At 45.1% G+C, this 17,945-nt stretch overlaps 1 long non-coding RNA gene across 1 annotated transcript in view; it reads left to right on the top strand.

Annotated features, from left to right (window-relative positions):
- Positions 1-17,945, top strand: part of LOC129042644 (uncharacterized) — a 150,874-nt gene that overhangs the window by 69,402 nt on the left and 63,527 nt on the right. The gene's annotated exons all lie outside the window — the stretch shown is intronic.

A 17,945-nucleotide genomic window follows, 5' to 3' on the forward strand; every position in this document is an offset into this window, starting at 1 on the left:
AACATATGCTAGCCTTTTGTTAACTGTTTACTTCACCACACTGTTTATTTTTCTTCAATTGCTCCACAAACATTAGGTTTTATACAGCGCTCAAATTCTGTGATTTCTTTGATTTCTCCTTTCTTTCTTAGAAAACAATCATGGGTGGATAGGTAGAAAGAAACTACCTTTGGCTCCCGTGAGTGGCTTTCTCCTCCGGCACCAGGTTCTAGCTAACCATAAACTCCCTGGCAATGACCAGGTTCAGCCAGCACACCACAGAACACACGGCGTGCCAAGGGCCTTCCCTGGCTGCAGTGCCTTCCTTGCTCCATCCCTCCTTTTCCTTTTCCTTCACCCTGGGCCACCACTTGGGGCTGTGTGACCTTGGGCAAGGTATTCCCCTTACCATATTTAAATGGGAATCATAGCAATACCAGCCTCAGACAGTTGTCCTGAGGGTTTGAATGAGTAAATGCACACAGAACATTTATTATTTATTTATCTTTGGCTCTGTTGCCCGGGCTGGAATGTAGTGACACAATCATAGCTCACGGCTGCCTTGAACTCCTGGGCTCAAGGGATCCTCCTGTGTCCGTCTCCTGAGTAGCTGGGACTATAGGTGTGGGCTGCCGTGCCTGGCTAATTTTTTTTTTTTTTTTTTTTGAGACGGAGTCTTGCGTCTCGGTCTGTCACCCAGGCTGGAGTGCAGTGGCACGATCTTGGCTCACTGCAAGCTCTGCCTCCCGGGTTCATGCCATTCTCCTGCCTCAGCCTCCTGAGTAGCTGGGACTACAGGTGCCCGCCACCACACCCGGCTAGTTTTTTTGTATTTTTTAGTAGAGATGGGGTTTCACTGTGTTAGCCAGGATGGTGTCGATCTCCTGACCTCATGATCTACCTGCCTTGGCCTCCCAAAGTGCTGGGATTACAGGTGTGAGCCACCGCGCCCGGCCACCTGGCTAATTTTTAAGTTTTAGTAGAGATGGGGTCTTGCCATCTTGCTCAGGCTGGTTTCGCACTCCTGGGCTCAAGTGATCCTCTTGCCTCAGCCTCCCAAAGTGTTAGGATTACAAGCATGAGCCACTGTGCTGGGCCACAGAGAATATTGAGACTAGTCTGGTGTGTGGCATGTGCTGTTCAAGTGTTTGTGATGATGCTCTATTACTATGGTCATTCTCTATTTCAGTTTCTCCTTGGCACTTATCACCAGCTAACATACTATAGATATTTCCTTACTTAATTGTGTTTATCGTCTGCTCCATTAGAAGGTAAATTCCAGGTGGGGCCTGGTGGCTCACGCTTGTAATCCCAGCACTTTGGGAGGCCAAGTTGGGGGGATCACAAGGTCAGGAGATCGAGACCATCCTGGCTAACACAGTGAAACCCCATCTCTACTAAAAATACAAAATATTAGCTGGGCATGGTGGCGGGTGCCACTAGTCCCAGCTACTCGGGAGGCTGAGGCAGGAGAATGGCCTGAACCCAGGAGGCAGAGCTTGCTGTGAGTCAAGTTCGCTCCAATGCACTCCAGCCTGGGCAACAGAGCAAGACTCGGTATCAAAAAAAAAAAAAAAAAAAAAGGTAAATTCCATTAGGGTGGAGATGTTTGTCTGTTTTGTTCACAACAGCATGTGGAGCCTAGAGCAGGCATCTGGCAGGTGCGCTCCACAAATGTTTGTGGATGCAACTGGTACCACCAGGCTGTATAAAAAACAGTTTAAAAGGTCCAGCAATTTTAAATAGGGTTGTGTTAGGGATGCCATTTTGGGGGCCTCCTGTTTTTGCAGACCCACCTTGGTACCTAGGACGCAGACTTATTGGGCTCCAAACCTCCAGGACAGGGCAAGGCTTGAGTTGGCTATTTGGAGCTAGTTCCCAGTGAAGTGTTTGCATCACTTGGAGTGTGGGCTGGAGGAATAGGGACACAGGGACCCCAGACCAAAGCCATGCAGGAATCCAGAACTCAGCACTAGGAAGAAGGACTTGGGGGAGCGAGATTTTAGGAGAAATGTGCCATGTGTTTATTGAAATCAGCTACAGGAGGTGAAGGCAACAGCCCTTTCCCTGGAGTTGTTCAAAGTTGAATAAGATTAGAATCCAATAGCTACAATGCAACAGAAGAAAAAAAAAGCTCATCTATCACTGATAATTCCAATAAAACTCTGCACTCTCTTTGCAGAAAATGCATCTATGAGCATCAATTCACTGTGTCCTGCCCGGCTTCAGGGCCTCAGAGGCATCCTGAAGAGCATCCGGGGAAGCCTTAGAGCCATGGGCTCCTCTGCTAAGAACTGGTGATGTCATGCAGGCTGGAAGCTGACAATTTAAGTCAATTCACTCTCCAAAAATGTTGCACCCCTGCTGCGTGTTAAGCTCATTAAAGTTGGAGAGTTGAATGAGCTAATGTTCATGACTCGCTGTGATGCAAATGTGCCTTCAGAAGGGGAGAGGGTCCTTCCCTGGGGGCTTCCACAGACTTCATAGAGGGCAATGCAGTAAGGTGATGATCCACCGGAGGGGATAGAGGGTGGGGATAGGGAGATGGAGGCTTTGTCAGAATCCGTGGCACACCTCCCGAGCAATTGGAGCTCAAGCCTGTATTTTGGCGAGAAAGTCAAGCAGAGCTGTAGCCCGGCGAGATGCATTAGTCAGTGCAACAGTAGGAAAGACGTTTCCAAAGAGGGTCGCCTTGTATGTGGAGAGATTTCTTGGTTTGATGAAAAAACCTGGGGAGGGAATAGTGTGACTGGAGGGACTTGGATCAGGGTCCTCTGGCGCAGGTGGCCTGGGCTGTGGGAAGCCCTGGGTGCACCCTGCTCTATGCTGAGCTGGGCTCTGGAAAGCCTCTGCGCTTGCGTCTCACCTCATTGCCCTCAGAGCGTTGCCCCCGTCTTGCCACTCTCTCTCCCAGCCTCATTTTGTCCCCTCTCCTTGCACACCAAGCTCTGCCTGGGCCCCTGTACCCTCCACGTGGAGCTTGCACCCAGGAGATCTCATCCAGGGCCTGGTTTGAAATTCCATTTGTATACCAAGGACTTTTCAGTCCTTTTGTCCATCCTTGGCGGGCCTCAGAGCCCACTCCCCCTAACCCCACAACAATTCCACCTGTCTTCTTGCCATGCCCACTGGGGTATCCAATGGGAATTTCAAAGTTAACAGGGATACAAGTTAGGTTTGTATCACCACCCCCTCTCCTTCCCCCACCCCCAGAATTCTCATTTCAGGAAATGAGACCACCACCCACTCAGTTCACTTGAGTGAAAACAATGGGGCTTCCGCGATTCCTTCCGTCCCCACTCCCACACACCCAGCCTGCTGACGAGCACCGCTTCCTCTCTCTCCAAGTGCACCCGGGCATCCTCCCCTCAGCCCCGCTGCCCTCAGCCCCCTCATCCTGTCCGGCCCAGGCCGGCAACAGGCCCCCACGTGGCTTCCCTGTGCCCCTGGCCTTCCACTACAGAGTCCCCACGCAGCTGCCCGGAGGATCTTTTGAAATTGTCATCAGATGACCTCCGTGCTGCACAGGAACCCCCAGCGTCCTGATAACATCAGCGTGGTCCTGCTGCCCTGTCCTAGCTTACTAAGCTCTGATCTGCCCGCGTCTGCCCGCCTGACCATAGCTAGTCTTCCTCTTCCTGGAGCACTAGCTGGTCCCTCCACGGGCCTGGCCGTTTCCCGGCCCAGGACGCCCCTGCCCTTGCTCCCCGTGCCTGGGTCCTTCAGCACCCTGAAGCCAGCCCCTGCAGAGGGCTGTCTGAGCTGTAACCTGACTCAGCACCTGCTGTGGCCTCTGGGCTTTCCAGCCCTGCTCTGTGGCTGTCAGTGTCAGGCACGGCTCTGGGTGGTCTTTGATGCCTTCCTGTCCTTTTCCCCAAATTGCATCTGTGCGTATGAGCAGAGGGGAGTTAGTGCACACCCAGGCCCTGAGGTGGCACCTGACTTGCAGCAAGTGCTCACTGCATCTTTGTGGAGAGCTTAGCTTTGGTGAACGCCCCCCTGAGGCCCATGCCCCCGCGGACTCGCTGCAGGCTGGGTGGGGCATGGCCATAGCAGGTGTCTCCTGGGGGGCCGGCGCAGCTCGGAACCCCAAGGCTACCAAAGAACTAGCTCAGGGGATCCCATTTCCCTTGGCTGAGGGACCCACAGCCTGCACGTCCCAGGACCAGCTCTTGGGATGGTTCTGTGCACCTCTCCAAAGGCGCCTCCGTGGAGTGCTGGCAGGGGTCTGGGAAGGGCGGGAGACTGGGCAGTGCTGGCCTCCCCACTCCAGCCAGACCCTCTCCCTCCCTCCCCTCGGAGCAGGGAGGACCTGATTCAAACAGCCCAGGAAACCTCTGGTGTCCCCAGCAGCCTTTCGGGGTCAGGGATTTTATTCTAGAGCTTTGTCAGCAGTGGACCGCAGGGACTCCCAGTGCTGGTCCCCGGTCGTACAACCTGAGCTAGGAGCTGGGCGCCAACTGTATGTGTGAGAGTTGTGAGTGTGGGTATTCATGTATGTGGATGTAAGTGTGTGAGTGTGTGTATTCATGTGTGAGTGTGTGAACATGTACATGTGTGAGCATTATGCATGTGAACATCTGTATGAGTGTGAGAGTGTGAGCATGTGTGGGTGGACATGCATGTGTCTGTGTGTATAAGGATGTGTTTATGAGTATGTGTGTGGTGTATTTTTATGTATGTGAGAGTGAATGTGTGAGTGTGATGTGTAAATTGGCTGTGTGAGTGTATGAGAATGTGTGTAGTGTATGCAAGTGTGTGGGCATGTTCAAGCGACTGTGTGAGTGTGGTGTGTGTGTATGTAGTGTGTGTCTGAGATGTGTCCAAGTGTGTGAACATGTGAGTGCGAGATGTGTGTAAGTGTGCAAGTAAGCGTGTTAGTATGTGTGATATGTGTAAATGTGTATAGGTGTGAGTGTATCTGTGTGTGATAGGTTGTACAAATGAGTGTGTGAGCATGAGAGGTGTGTCTGCAAGTGACAAAGTGTGGTGTGTATGTAGTGGATGTTTGTGTGTGAGCATGTGTGGGAGGTGTGTAAGTGTGAGTGTGTGTGGTGTGTGTGAGAGAGAGAGATGGATGAGGAGGAAAGCCAGTGGCTACAAGAAGCTGGGCTGTGGGGTATCTGAGGAAGAAGGGCCTTGCTGAGGGGTCACGGGGGCTTTGGAATTGCAGGTGATGTCCAGAGGGCATCGTCGTCTGTGTGTGAGGACTTGGGACACCATAAGGGGCGCAGGAAAGACAAAGAGGGCGGCACAGACCCAGGCTCAGGGCAGCTGCCCGGTTTGCCTCTTGCACACTGATCGACTGCCTCTTGCACACTGATCGACTGGAGTTCTCGTCCTCCTCATTCCCAGCTTCTGGATCCCACAGCAGGCACTGCTGATTCTCTTCTCCCGGTCCCGGAGAGTCACTAGGATGTGTGTGTTACCCCTCCCCCTTCCCACAGACTTTAGTCTACTTTATTTTTTTATTTAATTTAATTAATTAATTTATTTATTTGTTTATTATTATTATTTTTTTTTGAGACGGAGTCTCGCTTTTTCGCCCAGGCAGGAGTACAAGGGCACGATCTCGGCTCACTGCAAGCTCCGCCTCCAGGGTTCAAGCCATTCTCTTGCCTCAGCCTCCCGAGTAGCTGGGACTACAGGCGCCCGCCACCACGCCCTGCTAATTTTTTGCATTTTTTAGTAGAGATGGGGTTTCACCATGTTAGCCAGGATGGTCTCGATCTGCTGACCTTGGGATTTGCCCGCCTTGGCCTCCCAAAGTGCTGGGATTACAAGCATGAGCCACCGCGCCCAGCCAGACTTTAGTCAGCTTTATTAATCATCTTTCCAGAATGTAATTTATAGCAATACCATTGACTCTAAGATATTATCCGGTATGACACATTCCAACTTCTGAGGAGTGAAGAGGTGAAATTATAAGAGATGGTGGCCTGTTTGTCCTCTCCTGCCTTGGGAAGCCCAGGGGTTCCCAGGGGCCTGACCACTGCCTGGGCTGCCAAGCTTAGGAGCCCAGCCTGGCTTCCAGGGCCTGGGGTGCACAGGCAGGGTTGGGGTGGAGGGGCCCAGGGTCATCCTGGTATCCTGCTTCCTGCTCCACACCTCAGCTGCTCTCTAGGGTCTGCTATGTTGGAGAAGGCTCCAGGAGCCCCTGGATCATTCTGAGCTAGGTCCAGTGTACTATTTTTCTGGGATCTTTGGGAAGCAACTTCTATTCCACAAGGATCTCCCAGTTCAGCTGCCCCCAAACCAACGCCCCCAGAGCAGTTTTTGGTTCATTCGGTGAGTACCTGCGCACAGACCTGAGCCTCACTGCAGGCCAAGGATGACTCCAGGCTTGAGGGCCACTGTGCCTCCAAGCACTTCCTAACGGACAAACGCGTCCTGTCAGATACGATAGATACTTAGGATACATATGGCAATTATTAACAGTGTATTTTTATATCTTATAAAAATAAGATCACATTGCGGCTTCACAGCCTTGACAAATACACTGTAACCCTGTAAAAGAAGAGAGTAAAATAATGTTTGATTTTTATTTTTAATGAAGTTTTTATTTTGGACTAACTTTGTTTTTTTGTTTGTTTTTGAGATGGAGTCTCGCTCTGTCACCCAGGCTGGAGTGCAATGGTGTGATATTGGCTCACTGCAACCTCCGCCTTCTGGGTTCAAGTGATTCTCTCGCCTCAGCCTCCAGAGTAGCTGGGATTACAGGTGCCCACCACCATGACTGGATAATTTTTGTATTTTTAGTACAGATGGGGTTTCACCATGTTGGCCAGTCTCAAACTCCTGACCACAGGTGATCCTCCCACCTTGGCCTCCCAAAGTGCTGGGATTCCAGGCATGACCTAACTTGGGTTTTATAGATAAGCTACAAGTACAAGAAGTTCCTGTCTACCCTTCACCCCATTGTCTCATGTATTAATATCTTACATAATTGTGCCATATTTGTCAAAATTAAGAGATTAACGTTGGTAAATTACTGTTAACCAAGCTCCAGACTTTATCAAATTTCACAGGCTTTTCCACGGATGCCTTCTTCTGTCCCAGGATCCCACTGAAGATGCCACGTGACAGTTAGTTGTGTCTCTGGAGTCCCCTCTGAGACAGTCACTCAGGCTTTCTTTGTTTTTCATGGCCTTGGCAGTTTTAAAGGTAGTGGTCAGATAAACCTGTAGAATGTTCCTCAGCTTGGGTTTGCCTGATGTTTCCTCATGATTAGACTGAAGTTACAGGTTTGTGGAAAGAATACCACAGAGGGAATGTGACCTGCTCCTATCAGGGGTACATGGTGTGAATATGACATCACTGATGTTAACCTTGATCACTTGGCTAAGGTGCTGGCCGCCAGGAATCCTCACCGCAAAGTCACCACCCTTCCCTTCCCACACCCTGCTCTTTGGAAGTGAGTCACCTGGTCCCACTCACACTGAGGGAGGGGAACTGAGCCCCGCTTCTGGGTGGGAATCTGCACAGATTATTTGAAATGCTTCTGGAAGGACAATTCGTTTCTTCTTCCCCATTTATTTATTTACTCAATGATTTATTTCAATCAGTATAGACTCATGTATATTTATTTTATTCCTTAAGCTATAATCCAATGCTGTATTTTGTGTTTTGATGTTCAGATTCTTCCAGCTTTGTCCACGGGCAGCACTCTCAGGATGGTTCCTGGTCCCTTTGGCATGTCTTCATTTGTTTGCTTTGTGAGCACTTCCTTGATTTCTGGCATTATAAGATGCTGAAGGTCATCTCGTGTATCCCCTGCCCTAGGCCTAGGATCAGCCATTTCTCCAAGGAGCCCTTGTTTCTTTTATTGGAGGATGTTATGTAGAAACCAAGATCTGGCCATAGTTGTACTCATTGCTACTAGGATGTCATTCCGTCTAGGCCTTCCCCAACAGACAGAGCTAGGAAACACATGAGTGGCTATTAACCCAGCTGTACACATGTATTTATAATTGCTTCTGTATTCATGTATATCTCTCTATATATAATGATAAACTAAGTGTTAAGTTTATACTGATATCTCTGACTCTAATCCAGTAGTCCAGGGTTAATTCTAGACTTCTTCTCTTGCTTTTTTTTTTTTTAAATAACTTGTGTTGTGACAATGAGAAACCAGACCCCTATTGTCATTTATTCATTTATTTGTTCAATCCTAGTATAGACATAAGTACTTTCTGAATTGTTAAAACAGTTTTACCAACTACAGTATAGTGTATATACAGTTTCATTTTAACTTTTAAATAAACAATTTTTATAAGAATTTTATATGTACAGAAAAACTGGAAATTGTACAGAGAGTTATCATATAGTCCATATGCAGTTTTCCCTGTTATTAACATCTTATATTAGTATGGTGCCTTTGTGATTAATTAATATGACAATTAGTGATCTTAGTACATTTGGACAGCTATAACAAAACACCATAGACTAGGTAAGGGAAAAACAGCAGGCATTTATTTCTCACAGTTCTGGAGGCTGGAAAATCCAAGCAAGCTGCAGCATAATCAGCGTCTGGTGAGGACTTGTTTCCTGGCTTATAGGTGGCATCTTCTCTGTGTGTCCTTACATGGCGAAAGGGGTGAGGCAGCTCTCTGGGGCCTCATCCCATTCATAAGGGCTGCACCTTCATGGGCTGGTCACCTCCCAAAGGCTTTATCTCTTAATATCATCACATCAGGAATTAGCTTTCAGCATATGAATCTCTGGGGCATACAAACATTCACAAAGCCAATACCTATTTCAGGTTTTCTTGTTTTGACCTTTTTGCGTTATTTCTGTCCCAGCATCCCATCTAGGATACCATATTATATTAGTTGACATAGCCCCTCATGACAGTGACAATTTCTCAGACTTAGCGTGTTTTTGATGAGCTTAGCAACTTTGAGGAATGCTGGTCAGGTATTTTGTAGAATGTCCTGCTGTTGAGATTTGTCACATGTTTTTCTCATGATTAGACTGGTGTTGTGGGTTTTCTGCACAGAGATAAACTGCCATTTCCATCATGTCATATCAAGGTTACATACTATGAACGTGACTCATCACTGCTGATGTGAACCTTGGTCACCTGGCTGCAGTGGTGGTGCTCAGATGTCTCCTCTGTGAAGCCACTCCCTCTCATCCTGTGCTCCTTGGAAGGAGGTGACTGCACAGCCCACACTTAAGGAGTGGGGAGTTAGGCTCACCCCCTTCAGGGTGAAATGTCTACATAAATTATTTGGAATTCTTCTGCACAGGAGATCTGTCTCTTCTTCCCAAGTATTTATTTGTTTATGAAGGCATTTATTTAGTTATATAAGTATGGAGTAATGGACGTTTATTTTATACTTTGAGTTATGGTCCAATATGTCTTAATTTTGTGGCCTGAATTGTTCCAGCTTTGTCCAATGGGAGCTATTTCAGTTGGCTCCTGTGTCTCTTCCACATCAATTAAAAATTTTTTTTAGCACTTTCTTACTTTCTGGCACTACAAGATGCTCCTGGCTCATATTACATATTTTCTGTCCCAGGCCTAGACTCAGCCGTTTCTCCAGTGTGCCCTGGTTCTTCTCATTGGAGAACGGTATTTAAAACCATGCTGGTGCTCCTGGGGTGTTTTTGTTTCTGGGTCCTCTCAGCCTACATAGTGTGGAGGTATGTGTGTGTATTGTAACTCTGGTATATACACTTATCTATAAATAATTATATATAAAACTAGCTGTGTCTATTTTAAGCAAAACAGAAATTCATACTGATGTCTCTCATCCATTACCCCATGAGTAATTCTAGCTTTTTTCTTTTGCTTATCTCTAACCTCCCGCTTCAACAGTAAGAAGCAGGAAGCATGCTCCCACCATCTGCCATCCATTAGTTATTCATTTCCAGTGTTCATCTATAGCAGTATCAGAATTGTTAACCAGTACCCCCATGGGAAACAGCTTTATCAACTAAAGTAGAGTGCTTACGGACAGTTTCTTTTGTCTGTAGTCCTATAGACCCTGCTCATTCCTAGAGTTGCTTAAGTCAACACTTTTTCACCCTAACCCCTTTGGGGAGGTTTGTTAATATAGCTAGATTCCTTTGGCACATATTGCATTCCATCCTGGGGTACCTCGACCTCCTGAACAATTTTAGTTTTAAATTAGCATCCATTAAGATTCATTCTATGTGCCATAAAGTTCTATGTGTTTTGACAAATAGCACTCTGTATCCACAATTATAGGATCATATGGATTAGTTTAAACTCTTAAAAAACACCCTGTGCTCCACCTATTAAACTCTCCCCACTTCCCCAAAATTTCTGGCACCCTTTGATCCTTTTAGTGTCTCTGTAGTTTTGCCATTTTCAGAACGTCCTATAATTGCAATTATTGGTATGGGGCCTTTTCTGACTGGCCTCTGTTACTTAGCAGTATGCATTTACATTTTCTCTATGTCTTTTTGTCGCTTTATTTCTCTGTATTGCTGAATAATATTCCATTATATGAAAGTAGAAAGGCTGTTTATCCAATATTGGTTGCTTCTAGCCTTGGCAGTTATGAAGAATGCTTCTATAAACATTTGTGTACAGGGTTTCTCGTGAACGTGCCTCTTTAATACGCTTGGGTAGACACTTACGAGTGGATTGCTGGGTTTTATGGTATGTCTGTTTAACTTTGTAAGAAACTGCCAAACTATCTTCCAGATTGGAAGACATTTTCCTTTCCCACCAGCAGTGAATAGGAATTATTTTTGTCTTGCCTTCTAGATAACATTTAGTATTATCTGGTTTTAGGACCTTCACCTTTCAATAGGTATGTAGTAGTAACTCATTAAAATATTAAGTTGCATTTTTATAATGATAATTGGGGTCTACATATTATTTACCATCTATACATCATTGTTGAAATTTGCCCTTCTTTTTAGTGTTATTTTTTATTGTTGAGTTTTAAGAGTTCTTTATAAACTCTGGATATGTTTCTTATCAGATATATGATTTGTGGGCCAGGTGAGGTGACTTGCGCCTGTAATCCCAGCATTTTGGGAGGCTGAGGCAGGCAGATTGCTTGAGGTAGGGAGTTCAAGACCAGCCTGGACAACATGGTGAAATGCCGTTTTTACTAAAAGTACAAAAATTATCCAGGCATGGTGGCATACACCTGTAATCCCAGCTACTTAGGAGGCTGAGCCAGGAGAATTGCTTGAACCTGGGAAGTGGAGGTTGCAGTGAGCTGAGATCTAGTCTGGATGACAGAGCAAGACTCCATATCAAAAAAAAAAAAAAAAATACATGATCTGTAAACATTTTCTTTCAATCTATGATTTGTCTTTTCACCCTATATTAGTGTCTTTCATAGGTGGAAAGTTTTTAATTTTAAATTTTTTCTTTCATTAACAGTGCTTTTGGTATAGTTCTTATCTTGAGCCCATTCTTTTAACATTTGTGGATTGGATGTGTGAAGTTTCTTAGATTTAAAAGTTGCCTTGTCAGTTTTAAAAATATTCTTTTGGAATTTCAAATAACCCAAGAAGAGTCATTCTAATTACACAGCAAAATTGAACCTGGTTAATAATTATAGAAAATACCACGAAACTTCCACAGTCTTTTAAAAATGACCATATGTATTGTTTCTTGCAAAAGTTTTGAAAACTAAGCTAACATGTTTGTGCATTGTAAAATTATTGTTGAATTATTATGATACTATATTTATATTAAATTTCTTTATGGATTGCACTAGTTTAGGTGCTCTTTAAACAGGCCACTTATATAGAGTCTGCCCTTTAATACCTGCATTAGTAACAGTAGCACCTATTTATTAACTCCCTCTGTGTGGAAGATATGCAAAGCCCTTCACATGAATTCTTCTATTCACTCATCATTATTGTAAGCAGTCAGCATTACTGTTCCTGTCTTATAGTGGGGGACACAGTGCAGAGAGGCTGGATGCCTTGAACTTGCAATTCACAAATGGAAAGCCAGGGAACTGGATAACGTCCATTGCCTCTATAAGATGCCCCTGAGAAAGCAGGAGTACCAATGAACGGCTCCATGGAATAGCTGCTGAGAATCCAGATACAGAATTATAGAAGTACAGAGCTGAGAGGGACCTTGGACTTCTTGTAGTCCAGCGTTGGTACATTTGGCTGCATGTCGGAATCCTGTGTAAGGATGGGATAAAATACGAACACTGCCCAACCCCAGCTGTGACCTCATACCTTTAACCATTTCATACAACGTGGTTCCAAGATTTCACTTTGCCACTGGGAGACTCTTATTTGATTAGACAGAGGTCTGGCCTGAGTAGAGAAAAATGTTAAAGCAGCCGGATGACTCTAAAGTGCAGCCAGGGTTATGAACCACTGGTGTAGTCCAAACTCCTGCTGAATGTTGGCATTCTTCTTCAGTATTATCAGGCAGCCTCTGACTTGAAGATTTCTAGCAATGGGACACTAAGATGTGTTGACAAAAGGAGCATATTTCATGTTAGGCAGCACTTTCTGTGCCTCGTCGCATTTAATTCTCTTCAAACAATCATGATGTACTGTTAGTCGTACCTGTAGTAGGAATCCCATCGTACAGATGAATGTGTTACCATTTCTTTTTATTTATTTTTTTTTTTTGAGACAGAGTCTTGCTCTGTCTCCCAGGCTAGAGTACAGTGGCAGGATCTCGGCTGGCTGCAACCTCTGCCTCCCGGGTTCAAGCAATTCTTCTGCCTCAGCCTCCTGAGTAGCTGGGATTATAGGCAGGCATCACCACGCCGGCTAATTTTTGTATTTTTAGTAGAGACAGGGTTTCACCATGTTGGCCAGGCTGGTCTTGAACTCCTGACCTCGTAATCTGCCCACCTTGGCCTCCCAAAGTGTTGGGATTACAGGCGTGAGCCACCGCGCCCGGTCTGCATCCCCATTTTTCACAGGCTCAGTGCCCGAATGAGCTGCAGTGCAGTCTGGCTGGCTCCCCAACCTGTCGCACAGGCCTTGCTCACCACTCCTGACTTTTCAAGGAAGTTGATTTCACTGTTGAATAGTTCCCTGTTCGAATAAAGCTCTTTACTCCAGTATTATTCGTTGCTCCGGGTTCCGTTTGTAAAGAGCAAGGCTGCACAGACCTGTCTGCTCCATTGAGACAGTGAAGGCCGTCTCACAACCGCACCTTGGGACATGCTTCCACATGACACCTCTTCTGTTCCTCTCACGGTTTCTCACAGCGCCAGGGCCAAGATTCTCTCGGGGCTGGTTCCCTGCCTCGCAGTCCTGCCTGACATCTTGGGGCTTTGGGGCAGTGACTGGGTTTGAAATGGGCAAGTCCTACGGCTGAGTTTTGATCCTCCCAGAGTTCAGTGGGTCTCACCCCATCCCCCATTTTCTGTTGTTTCTGCAAAAGGTTTCATTAGCTTTCTGGACAGCTCCATCACAAGTGGCTCATATTGACGGATTTTTGCTCATGAACTTCTGGCAAACAACCTGGTTTCCCAAACTTGCATTTAAGTAGTTGGTTTTTTTTAGGGCGGGTGCGGTGTCTCACGCCTGTAATCCCAGCACTCTGGGAGGCCGAGGCGGGTGGATCACGAGGTCAGGAGATTGAGACCATCCTGGCTAACACAGAGAAAACCCGTCTCTACTAAAAATAGAAAAAAAATTAGCCGGGCATGGTGGCGGGTGCCTGTAGTCCCAGCTACTCGGGAGGCTGAGGCAGGAGAATGGCGTGAACCCGGGAGGCGGAGCTTGCAGTGAGCCGAGATCGCGCCACTGCACTCCAGCCTGGGTGACAGAGCGAGACTCCGCCTCAAAAAACAAACAAACAAAAACAAACAAACAAACAAGCAAAAAACTTGGTTTTTTAAAAAACCCTAATGCAGAACTCTCATCTGTTCTTATTAAACTTAAACATTCTCGTTTCCTACACATTATTCTTATCTATCCAGATCGTTTCATAAGATTGTCAAATATACTACCATTACCAATTATTCAGTTTTCTCACAGGGTTGTTTTTTAAATATTTGTTATATGCTTCAATAAAATCCTGATATATATTTTGTAGATACTAATTTGGTTTGAGTTATGCAAGCTACCATTTTTCCTTCCAAATTTTCAAGCATTGTACCTGACCAATTCTGCTTCACCTACTCTGCTGTCCCAATTATCTTTAGTCAGAATGGGGATTACTTCAGGCTTTCTACAGAGGTGGGAGAAAAAAGCCAGACTCAAGCAATCTCTGATCTATCCTCTTCTAAGTTCACATGTTCCATCCATGTAGCATCATGTATTAGTCATCCATTGCTGCCTAACAAATTGCCCCAAAATGTGCTGGCTTAAAACAAGAAAAAAGGATGATCTCACAGTGTCTAAGGGTAAGGAATTCACGAGTGTCCTGGGTAGGAGGCTCTGGCTCAGGACCCCCCTCATGAGGCTGCAGGCAAGGTGTCAGCAGGGCTTGTACCTTCTGAAGGCTTCCCTGAGGCTGGGGGCTGCTTCCCAGAAGGCTCACTCATGCGGCTGACAGCTGGAGGTCTCTTCCTTTCCACAGGCTTCACAGTGACCTCTAGACAGGGAGATTAACTTCCTCCAGAATGAGTGACCCAGAAGAGAGAGACCACCATACCTTTTATGACCCAGTCTGTGATGTCAGTCACCGTCACATCTGCTTTATTCAAGTCATTCAAAGTGAGCCGCTAAGCCTAGCCCACCCTGAAAAAGAGCAGAATTAGATTTCACCTCCTGCAGGATGGAGTGTCAAAGCTTTGTGGACATATTTTTAAATTAGTACACAACAGATATCAGAATTTTTCTCCCTAGTGCAAATAAATATTTATAGCTTTGTATGCATATTTTTGAAACCAAAAGCTAGCCCTGCGTTTGTGATAAGGAAGGCATGTGCAAAAATACAGCTGGAATGTGTATTGCTACACAACTAGCGTAGAACACTCTCCTTTGCTCTCAGAGTACAGGACTCTGCACCCTCTGATCACTGCTGTTGTCTCCCATAGCAGTCATGGTCCTGCCACTTTTTGGAGAATTCTAAGTAGAGATGGGCATCTTCTTTCCTAGCATGTGATCATGTGTTTGTGTACTGCTATGGCTTAAATATAGTTTGTCCCCACCAAAACTCATGTTGAGGTTTGGTCCTCAATGCAGTGGAGTGGAGAGGTGGGGCCCAGTGGAGGAGTTTGGTTTCTGGGGCTAGATCCCTTATGAATTGATTGATGCCATCTCTCGGGAGTGGATTTGTTCCTGAGAGAGTGAGTTATAAGGCAAGCCTGCCTCTCCTGTTTAGTCTCTTTCACAAACACCTTTTTTCTTCTGCCTTCCACCATGAGTTGAAGTAGCACAGGGCCCTCACCAGATTGGCTGCCTAATCTTGGACTTCCCAGCCTGCAGAACCATGAGCTAAATAAACCTCTTTTCTTTATAATTTATCCAGTTGCATGTTGGTATAAGTTCCATAAGAGCAGATGAAGGCTTTACCCAAAATATGAACCATGCCTAGAAAGTTCATTTAAAATCACCGTTTTTCTTGTTTCATTTCTTATTTTTAAAAGTAAACTTTTATCTTTAGAATAGTTTTACATGTATAGAAAATTGCAAATATAGTACAGAGAAGTCCAATATACTCCATACCCAATTTCCCATATTATTAACATCTTACATTTGTGTGGTACATTTAGTATAATTAAAGAACCAATATTGACACATTCCTATTAACTAAAGTCTATATGGATTTCCTTGTTTTTACCTTATGGGCTTTTTCTGTCCTGGGACCTATGTTACATTTAGTCATTTTGTCTCCCTAGGCTCCCATTTGCCATGACAATTCCTCAGACTTTGCTTGTTTTTGATGAGCTTAGCAACTTTGAAGAAAGCTGGTCAGGTATTTTGTAGAATGTCCTGCTGTTGGGATTTGTGAAATGTTTTTCTCATGATTAGATTGGTGTTATGGGTTTTCTGCACAGATAAACTGCCACTTCCATCACATCATATGAAGGTTACATACCATGAACATGATTCATCACTGCTGATGTGGACCTTGGTCACCTGGCTGTGGTAGTGCTGGTCAGGTGTTTCCTCCGTGAAGCTACCCACTCCCCTCCCATGCTCTTTGGAATGAGGTGACTGTGTACAGCCCACATTTAAGGAGTGGGGAGTTAGGCTCACCTCCTTCAGGGTGAAATGACTGCATAAATTATTTAGAATTATTTTGCACATATTTGTCTCTTCTCTCTCATGATCCAGTATTATTTTATTTTGTTGCTCAACTTTATTCCAACTTTGTCTAGTGGATACATCTGGCAGCACCTTTCACATTCCCTGTTCCAGTCTTTGAATCAGTTTCTCCAATGAGTTCTGATTCCTTTCCTTGGGCAATGGTGCTAAAAACCAAGATCTGGGTGCTGGGTGTGCTTATTGATATTGTGGTGCCTTTGCTTCTGGGTCTTCTCAGCCTACAGAGCCAGAAGATATGTGTGTGTACAGTAGCCCCTGTATATACACTTATCTATACATAATTGTATGTCTATTATCTATCTATCTATCTAATAAATATGTATTTAATGAAACAGGAGTTTCTTCATCCAGGTGTCTCCACTTTCATCCATTACCCTGTGGACAATTCTAGCCTTGTCCCTTTGCTTACCTGTGACGTCTCCCCTCCAACAGTGCGAAACAGGTTCCCACCATCTGACATGCGTTTGTTTCATTGTTCAGTTCCTGTGTACCTCTATACAGTATCAGAATTGTTAGCACACGCCCCCATGGGAACAATGTTATTAATCAAAGTAAAGTGCTTATGGACAATTTATTTTGCCTTTACACTTACAAACTTCATTTATTACTATTTTTTCATTGGTCTCTGCAAACCTACTTTTCTTTTTTCGTAAACTTCATTTGTTTTTAAAGTTACTTAGGTCAGCACCTTTATTCCTCCAACCCCTTCACTGAAGTATTAGAATTTCTGGTGGATAATCTTATTTTATGTGAGTTTCAGCTCAAAATATTTGGATAAAGATGAATAAGTGTCTGAATCCTAGGATATAATTTGGGATTTGTTCATTGCCACTTAAAATAACCCTGATATGTTTCAGAGTCTGAAACGTTGACATGAACTCCTCATGGATTTCATCAAACAGCGTTTGAGGGGAGAAGCTACGTGACTATTTTTAGCATTTATGAGGTCAGCAATAGGTAAGTGTGTCTTGGATGAAAAAGAAAGAAAGGGGAAAAGCTAGGCTTGGTGGATTCCTTGTGTTCTGTGGTTTATGTCCACACAGGCAGAGAGGCACATGGAGTTCCAGTATCCTTTGTAACATTGGGGATTTGTGTAAAGGAGCAAATGACAAGGGTTCTTGATTCAGAAGAGAATAGATACATTGTATTGCTCTGGAGCCCTGAATGATGATGAGATTCTTCCTGTGCTCTGGAGCCCTGAATGATGAAGAGATTCTTCCTGTGCTAGACCATTATTTATGTTTCTTCCCTCGAAAGTTTTGCTCTAGGAAATTCCTTCAATATTCCCCCTTTTCTTATTTTAATGAATGAAGTCTTCTCAAAATAAAATCTGGGGGTGTGAGTTATTTAAAACCCTCACAGAGGAGCCAATGCTCTACTGTTCCTTGATGCCCAAATATGTGTGCCTTGTTGGAAAGCTGACCAGCAATGCTTCTATCCCTGTGAGGTGGTAGATTTCCCAGATTGAACACAAGCCATATTCCATCCTTCTGGTCTCCTACTTCACTTTCTAATGTGCTTTTTGAGTGAGCACCTAAGGATAGGGCGAGGAACTCACCCTACGCTTTGCCCGTTGCTGCTCATCCTGAGCCTGCACCCAGCAAGTGCACATCACTTGACCCTTGCAGCTGAGCAACTTATCAGTCTAGTAGCATTCACTTCAAGCCTACATTGACATTCACTGAGTTCCCAATGCCAAGTATTTACTGTTCCCCTAAGATTTGAGCTATCAGTCAAAAGAATAATGAAGAATGCCATCCAATCCCTAC

This window comes from Pongo pygmaeus, chromosome 7 (genome assembly GCF_028885625.2).
Source record: "Pongo pygmaeus isolate AG05252 chromosome 7, NHGRI_mPonPyg2-v2.0_pri, whole genome shotgun sequence".
NCBI classification, from domain to species: Eukaryota; Metazoa; Chordata; class Mammalia; order Primates; family Hominidae; genus Pongo; species Pongo pygmaeus.